Below are 11,148 nucleotides of genomic sequence, written 5' to 3' on the forward strand. Positions count from 1 at the left end.
ACTGCCCCTAAATACCTGTCAGGCTGAACACCCCAAACTAGTAACGCTTTGCAACTTTAATCATGTGATGTCTATAAGCCTTCTGGGACACACTGCATAAACACCATCATTTCACTTTTTACATAAAACGATTAACTTTATTTTCCTTTTTCAATTTCTACAAAAATGCTGTACTTACATCACTCTCCTTGCATGCATCAATCATTGATCAGTTATTACGATTTTACACACGTTGACTTGGCTTTTGATTTCCATTTATTACTAGATCATGTTTTACGGTTAAGCATTGGAAGTGAAACCATGTGTTTGTGTTAGTAAATTTAAATAATGCATTGTTTTAACATATTTTAGCAAATTCATTCAGTAAGGGAGGGTAGAGAGCAAAGATGATGTGGAAAGTGGAGAAACCCTTAAGATAATTACTGATTGTATGAAGTGGGTTTACAGCAATTTAAGCATCATTAGAGCTTTGTACAGTCTTGAGCATGTTGGGTTGTATACATGAATGCTAAATGCTTTTGTTTTGTTTTTTTCACTGAAAGTATTTTAATGGCTGCCATTGTGAAAAAAAATGATTTGATAGATAGATACTTAGATACTTAGATAGATAGATAGATAGATAGATAGATAGATAGATAGATAGGCTATACATGCTTTGATTTTGTTATCGTATCGATATGCGATTAGATCAAAGTGATCGAATTGGCTAACAATTGAATAGCAATAATTTCCCTTTTGATTGGTCTAGACTAAATTTGGATTAATTTCAATCAAACAGAATTATCATTCCAGCGTAGAAAATTGTCAGTCGTTTTGCATAATTCGGAAGCACTCAGATGCTTTGGTCATGCATCCAATCGCAAATCGATTGATCCGATTATTAGATTCCATGGTGATGCAATTAATAATTTACAATCGTATCTTCCAACTATTAATCAAAATCCACTTCCCAGTGTGTGGCATATCAGTTGGCTATCGAGTTTAGTTTAATTATACCTATTGGGAGAAATCTATCGTAAAAGAACTTGATCACTTATCGCAGCGTGTATGGCCACCATAGACAGGTAGATAGATGCACGCTAAACGCAGGTGTTCATGATGAACTATTCTTGTATTCAAATCAGCCTTGCAGTTCTGACCCACTCTATCCACTACATCCTCAGACTTTTTATCTTGTCTAAAATCACAATAAACCCGAGTAGTTTTCATATTAGTAGGAACTTTTCATTGACAGGAAAGCGTGACAGGAGGAAAATAATTTGCAAGTCTCTGAAGGTTTGGAGGAGTGATCACAGGACAGGCTGTATTGTGACAGTGCGGCGCTGGTATGGTGAGATGTATCTTCAGATGAGCCAGTGACAATGCCATCTTCAAAGAGTCTCACAACAAGCAGCCTCACGTTTGATATTTTGATTCAATAGGACCTGAGCTTCACAAGATCCCCTTTCTCTGTTTATCACTTTCTTCCTTATATTTCTGATTTCTTCCCTCTCCCAGTGTCTTTCTGGTGCCTGCTCAAATTAGGCTTGTCTTGTTGCAGTCCTGACAACTGTTCCAGGAGTTGTCCTTTTTCAAGCTTCTCAAAGCTTCTCTCATCCTGGCTGATCTACCCCAACAATCACTCTGAATTTACTTCTTGTCTAGCAGCTGATACTTTGTGAATGCTGAAGAACAAGGGATTTAAGTGCCAGTTTGCAATGTAAGATGTATTCTCTTAAAACTGTACTAAAAGCGTAAGATTGGGGGTTTTCTAGTGGAAGGGGTTAAAATGCATGATGATATATCTCATTGAGCATTTGCTATGCCAATGTATAATGAATACACTCATGCAGCATGCAATACATGTCTGCCTTTTTGTCTATCTATCTATCTATCTATCTATCTATCTATCTATCTATCTATCTATCTATCTATCTATCTATCTATCTCTTTTCTGTTTAAGCTTAATATATAAAACCGTATCAGTCTAATTAGGGAGGCTTAGCTCCAAAGGAAGGCCCATGGTGAGCTACAATTGCCATCCTTTTTATGAAATTTTGATTTGCCTGTGTATGGGTGTGTGTGTGTGTGTGCAAGCACTGCACCATTCTCATATCATTTTCAGAAGATCACTAGAGAAATATAGCTCTAGAGATATATCTTCAAAGGAAGATCTGTGCTCGGTATTAGGTACATTAAAAAATAAAAACCGCAGAAAGATTACAGAAGATATGCAAATTTTAAAAAATGAAATCACTTGGACCACTTAGCCGCTAAACCAAAAGACATTTTTTATACATATCTACTAAACAGTTGTGTGCTCCAAGTAAATTCGGGCCTGGAAAACATCTCTGGAAGCAGCCCTGGGTAGCAGTATAAACTGAACACATAGATAGAAAGATATTATTATTAATATTATCATCCATACAGATGTTATTAAAACCTTGATATTAGTATAGACCTTGCCACTACACAAAGTAAGTCCTTCAGCTCTATTCATCACAAGCCCATTAATATGAACATAGCATTTAGTTTGTGATCCCAGTAAAACTACTATAAGACTTTATTTCTGTTTCGCAGAGTTTAACAAAGGATGGCTCAGTGTAGTGTATGAATTTGCATCCTTGTCTATCTTCCATAAATAATGAATATGAAAATAAAAAGCAGGAAGGAGAACTTTTAGCGAAAGGGCATCTTATTAGATGAGGTTTGTATGTTTGCCATTCTGCAGTCATGCAGTCATACTAATTCAGAAGGAAAACATTTACAAATCATTAGTATTAGGCAGTCCCATTATGCAGCCCCTTTCTTACCCATTCCATTATCTTCCCTTTTACATTCTCATGTAGCTAATTTTACCTCTCCATTTTTATTGCTGTGCTTACTAACCTTTAAGCTGCACTGGGTATAATAGAAGGGCAAACAATTTTCTCACTGTTAACTAGACAGCATAAATGTCACATGTTGCAGACTGAAGCCTATTTGCAAAAAGAACAAGAGACAACAGTGAATACATAACATGCAGCAAGCCTAGTCATTTGCTTTCGACAGTCATGCTGCTGGAGCTTTTTTTGTCCTGTGTAGCTTTCTGATAGAGTGTTTACTGCAGCACTGAACAAAGAAATAGTAGCGGACACTATCATACATCACACAGTAACTGGCCTTTTCAGACAGCAAGCTATCACTGATGTCTATTGAAAATAAAATTCCAAAATGGTCCTTTTTTTTTTAAATTAACAATTATTACTGTAGACCTAGCTACAAATATATATACATATAAATATATATAAATATATATATATATAGATATATCTATATCTATATAGATATAGATATATAGATATATCTATATCTATATAGATATAGATATATCTATATATATATATATATATATATATATATATATATATATATATATATATATATATATATATATATATATATATATATATATATATATATATATATATATATAATTTTTTTTTATTATTTACGTTACCTATTGCATGTATGCCCACTCACAGGAAACACAGTACTGTCCCTGACAATATCTCTTTCTGTCTTCTGCTTCACTCTCCAGAGGGATGGTACTATCTTTTAGGTAGTAGGCATTTTTCAAGATCAGCATCTACTTCCTGGATTGAGATGCTGGCTCAGAGATAACACACTTATGAAAATCCTAGTGCTCGTGCAATGGTGCAATTCGCAAATGCTTGACATAGATCAGCCTCTCATTTTATGACATGTAGTAAAGTTACAGTGTTGCAATCAAATCACTAGCAGGAGGAAGAGACCAAGGCCAAGTGTTTCCTCCTGTCTGCAACAGACTGATGATGCCATCTCAAACTAGCCAAAGTAATTTTTTTTGTTGTTGTGATATATTGTGAGATATCAGAAATGTATTCATGCAGACTTGTAAAGATAAACCATCTAATGACCCCTAGAAATGAATTACATGTGTCTTGATGAGGACAATAAACCTGTGGGGTTGATTTAGTAAAACTAGAGAGTGTAAAATCTGGTGGAGCTGTGCATGGTAGCTAATCAGCTTCTAACTTCAGTTTGTACAATTAACCTCCCAGGCGGTATTCCCGAGTGTGGCTCGGGGTGAATTTTCAGTACCAAAAGCGGTAACCCTGAGCCACACTCGGGATCGCATCGCAGGATCCAGGCTAAGTTACTTATCTTGTCCCCAGGATCCTGCGATGTCTCCCCGGTATGTGTGCAAGCTGTGTCCTCCGCTGGATCTATCACAGGGCCGAGCTCCGTTCCCTGCCAGCATTGCGACGCACGGGAACGGAGCACGGCGCCAAATTCAAAAAGTTAAAAACACATTATACATACAGTACACTGTAATCTTACAGATTACATTACTGTATCACATTATTTCACATCCCTTTTGGCCCTCTTGGTTTGTCCAGTGCCCTGCATGCAGTTTTACATTATATATGCTATTCTTTCTGCCTGGAAACTGGAGATTGTCCATGGCAACCACCGTCCTTTCCATCAAAAGTGGTTTTAGACCAGCTAGAAAACAGCGATAATAAATTAGAATCACTTGCAGAATTAAGTGATAGTGATTTGTGGGGAAATCCGTCATCAAACACTGAAAGTAATGACAGCGACAATTCTGCAACTGACCAAATTTCAGTGTTTTTGATTTGATTACATTATTGAATAATTTTTATTATTATTATATTATTATTTGTTATAATTATTTATAGTTATTTATTATAATTTATAATTTCGTGTTTTAAACTTTATCATACCCGGGATGTCTACTAGACTCTTGTTTGGACAGATTTAAGTGTGTTATTCCTAAGAATTACAGGCCTACAATATAAAACGCCAAATTCCCATGCAAAACATTGAAATAATCATACTGTCAGGGAGGTTAAGCTTTGACAAAAAAAACATGAAAGCTGATTGGTTCCTATGCAGAGCTACAGCAGATTTTGCCCTCTCCAGTTTTAGTAAATCAACCCCTTGCACCTATTATTGATCACTACTAATCAATGTTACAGCTCACTAAAAGGCAAGCGATGAATAGGAATATTTTAAAAGAGTATGAAAAGTAAAGGTAGAAAAAAATCACAGTGTAAACCCCCCCTTTTTTTAACTCTTCTTCAGTGCTGGCATGTGATCCCACAACCTTGGCTCCACTGTGTAACTGTGCAAGCTCAACCATGGTACTAAATCCAGATAGCCAAGATATCACCTGCCAGCCTCCAATGCTGCATCTGTTGTCAGAATTCCATCCCACCAGCCGCTCACTGACACAGGGGAGTCAGAGTTATGCCATCACATAGCCTCACTAAAGAGGAGTAAAAAAAAAAAAAAAACATTGGGGAGGCAATGTTTTAAACCCTTATCATTCTAGCCTTTTCTACTACTTTAATTTTGCTTTCCCAGGTCTTGCCTACTCTGGTAATATACAAGATACAAAATAAAATTTCCCATACCGTATAAGATAATGTAACAAATAGCTACAATGCCTTTATGCTCTTTTCAAATTGTTTATGTTCAGACCTCAGGGCTTCAATAAAATTCCTCATTAAATTTTCCCTCGTGCCCATTAGATTTTCTTAGCACCGATCTGTTTGAGCAACAAACATAGCTGAGTATGGAGTGCGAGGTCAAGTCTAAATAATCCCCTTCATTTCATAGCCAACCAGTCATTAAGTGGTTAAAGAAATCCTGCATAATCAATGACATACGTGAATTGCACTGATTTGTTGTAATTTTCAGGTTCATGTGTTTATGTATCAGTGATGATTTCCATAACTAGGCCACAATATTAGGTCTGTGAGTTCCAGCAACTGCGGTTGGGGGAAACGAGGCTTCAGACAGGTTAGTAAACACATCCCCTATCAATATGTTCCCTTTGATAAGCCAACATTAGCAGTATTCTTCTTCTTTTCCTCCCCCTTTCATTAAAATAAGTTTGTGAGATTGATGAAGGTTAACTTGCAAGGTTACAGAGGGCTTGAACGATGTAATGCCATGAGAATGGTCAGGCCATGCCCTTTATCATCTATGAGCTGCTTAACAGAAACCTGAGATAATTGAACTGGAATAAAAGCGCTGGATTAAAACTTTATTTACAAATCTTTGCAAATTATTGATTTAGACACGTGAACCTGGACAGATTTGTGAAAGCTCCATCATCAACCATCCTCTGTGCTGCTCTCAAGACCTCCTGCTCTCTAGCTCGCTTGTCACTATTCCCTATGCTTGCCTCCAGTAGAGTTTGTCAGACTCGCAATGGAAGCTTTCATGTTGATTCACTGTAATGTATTTGCATAGCATGTTTTATGTGTTTTTAATCTTTTTTTGTAATTAATGAAACCACAAATAGTTTAACAGGATCTAAGGATATATATCATTACCTTACTTTATATTATGTGGTAATTTTTTCCTAGTATACTATGTATTTGAAGACTTTCTAAGAGCAGACCACATTTTGTTTAGTGTTTGGTAGTCCCCTCTCAACAAAAGTCAACCATTTGAGCTTCCGTGGAGGATACATGATGGAAAATTTTCCTCGATCAGCAGCTTCAGCCACCAATCAGTGTATCCTGACAGCAGCAGCAAGTGCTGTGAGAATACAATGTCCTGGCAAAGATGGATTGGATGGGATGGGGGGGGGGGGGTGCAGTATGTGGGGAGTCCTCCATCCACTGCCTTTGTGTGAATGAAAATATCTCATTGTTTTTTTCTGTTTCCTGCTGTCTGAACAATAAAAAACTAGCAGTGTATGATCAGTTTATCTCTTTCATTAAATCTGTGTATGAAGCCATACAGAGCAGGGAAAAAGGGGACTAGTAACTCCTCTGAGACTTTTCTGGGGCTGCGTCCTGAGGCCAAAGACACTCAGAAGACAGCCCTTTTGAAGTCTGTGCATTGCAGACTTCAATAAGACTAAGGGCTCATGTAGACAGGGCAGTTGAAAACCTCTTTTGAATGCTGGAAACTGACAGCTGCAAACAGTGAAAAACTTCCATTTTACAGCTTTTACATACTGAGTTTATGCAAATTTAGCAGCAGTTATGAGCATTTGAGGTTAGGAGCGTTTTTTTTAAAGATAATCCTCAGGAGACCCTCCCAAATGCCCACAATGCATGAAAAAACAAGTATTTCATACCTATTTCAGCCATTCTGTGAGAGAAGAGAGAGCAACAGCAGAGAGAGCAGTGTGCTTGTAGATAGCGGTCTTATTTTTTGTGTTTTCACTATGGATCCCATCATGAGCATGTGTGAGGAAATGCTCCTGATGTTGCTGTTGCTGAGGCTCTGAAGACAGAGAAATTGTGTGAGAGTTCGGCGCTACTGGACTCATCCATTAATGCAGGCAACAGCATGTGGTGAAATTGGTGTTTTTTTTCAACATTTTTATATGTTCAAAAATTATCAGATATGTTTTCCCCTTATAAACACAAACGCGCATAAACGCAGCTTACCGTGGTTACAAAGTGGTTACAAGCATTTGGCCTTTGAAATGCCAGTAAACTACAGTCCGGAACGCAATTTTTCTGCTTTCAAAAAAGGCCTGTAACCACAATGGCCTCTAAGTGTACATGTACCCATAAAATAACATAGAGGAGAGTTCAGGGGCTGCTAAAAAAACACCCAACTGCTTCTAAACTTCAGTTTAGCAGCTGTAGTGCACATGAGGCCTAAGAAGTACTTTGCAGGGAGCACATCTTGTGTGTGAGATGTAAACAACTCTGGGAGGTCCATAGGTGTGCGCAGCCTATTGCATTAGGGTGTGCACCCCAAAGCTCAAACACGCGTGCGTGTGCATATGTATGTATGTATGTATGTGTAATATATACACACGCACACACTCTTATAAATAAATGTAAAAAACATTTAAAATATATTAAAATATGGATGTGTTAGTAGGGCAGAGGTTGGTGTCAGTAGTTTTTTATTATTCTATTTTTGTAATATTTTTGACAATTTTTTTAGGAGCCCCATTGAGTGGCTTTGGTGAAACTTCAGCAGGGGGAATCTACACTGCACAGGGTGATTAGGGTGTGCCTGGGCACACCCCCTGCGTACGCCTTAGGGGAAAGTCACAGAAACAGGTATGCATTTGGGAAGGAAGCGCAAAAAGAATAAGTGCACTTTGTTTAAAGTGTTTTGGTTTAGATACAATATATTGAAGGTTGTCTTCACTGTGATCAGAAAAGCACTATGGGAAATAAATAAATAGGACTTTTGAGGTTCAAAACAGACAATACTTTATGTGCTATGGGAACAGAATGGCACAGATCAATGAATATCTGATGTATATAAACACTGCTTTCATTTAGTTTTTCATATATTCGTTGATGATAATTAGGGACAAGCTAAATGTACCTGTGTATGTTTAGAGGTTGTTTTGGAAAACATTAATGGGGTGTGGGTACTAAATCCAAACCCCAAATGTTAAAAAAAAAAAACAGTAATGACCATTTTCTAGGCTGCTAGGCAAGGGATTGTCAAACAAAGGGAATGGGGGGATAATGTACTAATACATTTTTTTTTATTTTTTTTTTATTGGCTGGGAGAAGCAATTTTAAAGTGATTTTAAAGGTTAATAACTTTTACCTTCCATTCCATGCATTGTGGTAAAAAAACACCTGACTAACTGTTCCCCTCCCTCAACCGTTAATACTTACCTTGCTCCTCTCATTGATCCAGTGCTGTATCCAGCTCCAGCACTGCTCCTCTCTGCCTGGTTTCACAGGACATTCTGAGAGCAGCTGGAGCCATAGGCTTCTGCTGCTGTTAGTCAAACTCCTGTGTGGAGGGAGCGAGGACGTGGCTTACCAGCACTGTGTGTGTCTATGGGCACACATAACCCAGCTTGAGAGCATGCCCTCATGGCTGCCCCCCGTAACACACGGCTTGCTAAGGGGGTATTCGGAGGAAGTGGACAGCATCGATGGGGGACCTCCAAAGAGGAAGTAGGTGACCACTCTGTGCAATATTGTTGCAAAGAGCAGGTAAGTTTAACCTCTTTTTTATTTTAATGTAATATCACTTTAATAATACTTAAAGTAAAACATTAAAAATGCTAAATTCATTTAAAATACCATGTCTGGAGGATTACCTTAGCCTGCCTGTGGGGTGGTACAACTGTATGATGTATATTCCCCACAACTGCAAATCTGACAGTTACAAATAAAGCAATGCTGTTTAACCACTTGTCAATCGAGCCAATTCTGGCACTTCTCACATACATGTAAATATCTACATTTGTTTGCTAGAAAATTACTTAAAACCCCCAAACATTATATATTCTGTATATTTTTTTGCAGAGGCCCTATAGAATAAAATGATGGGTTTTGCATTTTTTTATGTCACACAGTATTTACACAGCGGTATTTCAAATGCAATTGTTGGAGAAAATACACTTTCATTATTTTATTGCACACAAACACAATATAATACCCAATTTTTGGTAAAATGCAAAAGATTATGTTATGCCAAGCCAATAGATACCTAATATGTCATGCTTTAAAATTGTGTATGCCCGTGGAATGGCGCCAAACTAAAAACACTAACTTAAAATTCTCTACAGGCAACGCTTTAACAATTTTTACAGGATACCAATTTAGAGTTACAGAGGTCTGGCACTAGAATTATTTCTCTTGCTCTGATGTTCGCGACCATACCTGACATGTATGGTGCGATCACTTATTTACATATGCGTGCTGGACGTATTTGTGCATAAGCAGGGGCAGACGGGGGCACTTTACCTTTTTTTATATATATTTATTTTATCTAAAATATTTTTTTACACCGTCGCTTTATTTTTTTGTGTATTAACTTTATTGCTATCACAAGGGATGAACAATATCCCTTGTGACAGCATGGGCTGTGGCAGGTCCTCTTTTTGGAGAGTTCTGGGGTCTATTAGACTCAAAATCTCTCCTCGGGCCTCCAATGCAGCCAATCAAACACAGATCAGTCTGATTGGCTACTTTCCTGGCCGCTAACATTAAGGTAAACAGAGAGGCAGAACCAGAAGTGACAAAATACTAGGGTCATAAAGCATGAGGAACAATGTCCGTTCCTCTCTCTCTGTGCTGTGCAGCGGTCACCGCTGGCTGCAGCGCTCCCGGGCTCCAGGATCGGACGGGAGAGCCCGGGAAAGGCTGCGGTGGCAGTGGTGATACATACAAGACCCTTTCTAGCATGCAGCCTGGCAGGCCAGGAAAGAGGTGGATGAGCATGTGCCCCTCTCAAACCATATCAAGCCACATACACTGAACATGGACTGGGTGCCTTGCCCAGTGTTGATGAAGACAAAAGACTCTTCCCTGGAGCTGGCACGGGTTTGCTGGCAGGGTTTTTTGGAATCTGGAAGCCCCCATTAACAATAGGGGGTCTAGAACCCCAGTAGCCTCCCTCTTAATGAGAATGAGTAAGAAGTGCATTGTATCCCTACTCATTCAAAAAAGAAAATGTAATTAGTAAATAAAGACACCACAATTTATGACAAGTCTATTATCCAAAGTTAAAAAACCCTAAAAATGTTCCACCATGTACATCCATTGCGAATCAAGTCATGAAGCAATGCAGATATTGGTCAATCATGATGAATAACACCTGCCAAAGGAAAAATTTCACCTACTGACCAACATGTCTGACCCCTCACTACACTTACCACGAATGACAGCTCCAGTCCCTGACGTTATATGTAAACAAAGGGGTGGGGTATACAGGTATCTGATGAATTCATTAACCAAATATGGTCAATGTCATTGACCCTAATATGATCATGTAGCCATATTTGGTTAATGATGTCAGCCACTATCCCTGCCCCTTTGTTTATATGACCAGGGATTCCTGGCCAACAAATGCATAGGATCGGGTGACATTACTAGTAGCTAAAGACATGGCAGGCAAATGCTACTTCCTTGGCCATTGACAGTGGAAGAGGGAACCTGTCACATACTGTATAGTAACAGTAGAAAAACCACTACTATATATAATGTTAAACTCCTGCTGAATGGGCTAAAAGTCTGGCATTTAGGCACATAACCGAACAAGCTAAGTTTAGTCCAAACCTGTGTTCGAATTGAACCTTTAGTTAATCATTACTGATAGGGTTAACTTATTAAGTAAATAAACATCAAATACCTACAATATTAAGTACATCTCCTGCTACATATG

The sequence above is a fragment of the Aquarana catesbeiana genome, linkage group LG04 (assembly GCF_042186555.1).
Source record: "Aquarana catesbeiana isolate 2022-GZ linkage group LG04, ASM4218655v1, whole genome shotgun sequence".
Classification (NCBI taxonomy): domain Eukaryota; kingdom Metazoa; phylum Chordata; class Amphibia; order Anura; family Ranidae; genus Aquarana; species Aquarana catesbeiana.